The sequence below is a fragment of the Pinus tabuliformis genome, chromosome 5_1 (genome assembly GCF_031772625.1).
Source record: "Pinus tabuliformis cultivar Carrire ecotype Pingquan chromosome 5_1, CPIR1, whole genome shotgun sequence".
Classification (NCBI taxonomy): domain Eukaryota; kingdom Viridiplantae; phylum Streptophyta; class Pinopsida; order Pinales; family Pinaceae; genus Pinus; species Pinus tabuliformis.
The window spans coordinates 36,221,264-36,224,460 of NC_142305.1; the positions used below are offsets into that span (position 1 = coordinate 36,221,264).

General features: G+C 39.0%; 1 pseudogene; it reads right to left on the minus strand.

The window, feature by feature from the left end:
• Positions 1-1,491: 1,491 nt before the first annotated feature.
• Positions 1,492-2,152, minus strand: LOC149163362 (uncharacterized; annotated as a pseudogene).
• Positions 2,153-3,197: the final 1,045 nt, after the last annotated feature.

Genomic DNA, 3,197 nt, shown 5'->3' on the forward strand with positions numbered 1-3,197 from the left:
GAATCCAAGGGTCACACCATGTACTATAAATGTATATCATTTGTTGATAATAAGTGAACTCTCCTGCTTATTTTTCCTATTTTGTCTTTGTCGTGTGTGTGTTTAAAATGGTATCAGAGAGGGCGATCTCCCGCCCTACTCAAGTATGAGCCACTTGTTTATGTGAGCTTTTCCTATGGCCTTTATGTGCATGTCAGTCCTCCACCTCTACCCATAATCCTGAAATAGTAAAAATTGGCATCCTAGGTCTGCAAATTCAAATGTTTTATATTAGCCTGCATTACTAGTATTCTCTTGTTTCATTGCTGCGCAGAGAAACTCTCCTTAACTCAACGTTATTTTTCACCATTTCTGTCTTGCCATCCTATATCCGCTCAGTCATTCCACTCAGCCGTTTCTCTATAATAATTCTGGTCAGCTTGTTAGCATTATTTGCTCCGACACCACAGGCACTAACTGTAGGTAAGTTTTCACGCTGAGCATTTAACAAATAAAATGTATTGTGCATAAGGTGATTTCCATGGATTTGTTTCAATGGAATAGCTTGAAATCAATGACCCAGAACTATAGCTTCTATTAGGCGAACTAAGAAAATGATTGATTTCATGATGCTGCAATCTTTGAGAGGTAACGAAATTCATATCAAGCAAGTGTGCATTTGATATTATTTCTCCAATATTTCCTTGAGCTTGCGCTCTTGTTTCAGCCACAACTCCACCATTAGGAAGTGTGCAAGAGTTCAACTTATTAAGAATGGAAAGAAGATTACTGCTTTTGTTCCCAACGATGGTTGTTTGAACTACATTGAAGAAAATGACAAGGTGTTGATCGCTGGATTTGGGCAAAAGGGCCATGCCATGGGAGATATTCCTGGAGTTAGGTTTAAATCCAGTGTATCCTTGTTAGCACTATTCAAGGAGAAAGAGGAGAAGGTGAAGAGGTTGAGTGGGAGTCCAGAGATCCCTGATTGATTTCAGCCATCAGAGTTCCACCCAGAAGACTGAAGATCCTGAGAAAGAAACATCCATTTCTTCATTGAATAGACTGCATGCCATTACTCAAAGGTGCCACTGTGCCTTATTTTTCAAAATAACCAACATCTCCATCTTTGTCATGTCCATTGGGGAACACAAACACAAACACCGTTGAGAATTCCGGGCACCTTAATTTCCGCGTATCTCTTCACATTCCAATAACTGGGTACGGGTCTGGATTGACATATGGATTTTGACAAACTTTGCAACTCAATTTCTGAGTATAATCTCATGCACAATCCTTTATACCGCTAAATTTGGCGGGTGAGGGGTCATTTTTGCTGCTATATATGCATTGTTCACCATTTTTGTCAATATCCGAAAATGAAGCACTAAGGTAGGAGTGATCTTCTAGAGCAAGACAAACACCAAAACCGTATGATGGACCATTATTAGGTGTTCTACTATGGCTAAAACCATGAAGTATGATTGCTGCGGCACATTTGCTAGATGTGGATTATTGCCTAATTGCAAGGGTCTGATTCATTGATGAAATGCATTTATTGTCCGTGTGTAGGATACCAGCAAAGAATGGGGAACACTATATACTCCATTAAACACGTCCATATGATCTTTCTTGTTTGTGGATGTAGTAGACTCATTATCTAGATTTAGCCTGTCAGAATCCAGGATTGAATGTGGATCATGCTCCACTCTGTTTAGCATTTCTGTACATTTAGTCTGGCCTTGAATGCTTTGGATAGCTGCAATCAACAACTTATCGCCAATAATCATTCTGACATTCCTTATGATGATTTCTTTGCCAGTTTTTCCTACCTTGTACTGAGCATAGAGGTGTTCCAATGTTTTCATATAAGCCGAATGTAGAGACTTTCTTATGAACGAGAACAACCTCAGAAACAACATGTTGGAAGCACTAGGAATTCGCATTGATCCTTTTGTAGGTTCCTGCATCTTGCATTTTCTTCCTTCAACTAAAGCTGAAGAAGGGTGCACGTCATAAACAGAACCCTGGCAAGCAACTTCAACATCCTCCAGAGAGCTGTTGAAACTTTTGGGTACACCACAAATGCCTTGCTTTGCTTTCGATTCATCCCAGCATTCATGCATTTGATGGGGAACCTTAAGCTCACAATGTACTGTGAAAGATTGTGCATGGTTGATTGGTATCTTTCTATGAAGACTGTACTTTGGTATGGGTATGTTGGCTCACATATATGATGCATGGTTGATGCGTGGCTGCTATTTAAATCATTGAAACATATAAAGTCAAATTACAACGTTATTTTGGACATAATTGCAAAAATATATCATATTTTTTTTACTATTTTGGGCGCAGCTCCACCTCTATCTCTTCGGATTTATTTCTAGTTGAAATCCTTTGAGGTCTTCATTTTTGCCGAGGCAATGGCCAGAATCAATAATTTTTTAAAGCTATTGAGTGCCTTAATGTTGTATACTGTTGAAGACATGGTGAAGGTCAACAAAGACACTCTCTTTGACATCCAAACCTGTGTGCAAAATGCACAGGAAAACATTGATTTTTCGCAGCTTGAATCTCAGCTATAGCGAGCAGAATTACAATAATGGAGTCATCATTTTGAACCTTTTTCTGTTTAGAACAATGAAACAGACTCCCGTAAACAGCAAGACAATAATGTTACAATTGATTCAGATCCAGTGCCCAATAAAGAAACAGTTGTACATGCAGATGAAAAAATACAGCCTGCACTTCCCAATTCGATCATCAGAAATTGGGAAGATCTTGTCCACAACAAGCACAGAACTGGTCTTGGATATGACAAGGATGTGTCCTTTCATATTCCAGACTAATCCAAACCAATCCAATTTCAAAGTGCTGGATTCCTTCAGGACGGTTCATCTTCACCTGCTCCTCATGACTGTTCACCTACAGCTGTTACAGATTCTGCCCCTCTTCCACAGCAACAGATTATGAAATGTCAACACTGTGACCGAGTTGTCCATCTGAAAGATCACTGTTTTGATCTTCATCCATGTAAGCACTATCATAAAACCAGTCATTCTTTAAACAGATGCTTCAGAAACAAACCTCCTGTAAGAACAAAGATTCATCTTGGATAGATCACTTCTTGGCAATGGGCATCAATAGCCAAGAAGATATTCTAGTAATATGTTAGAACTTGTTCTAGAGTATTGAATAGTCTTGCAGTTGATTTTTCT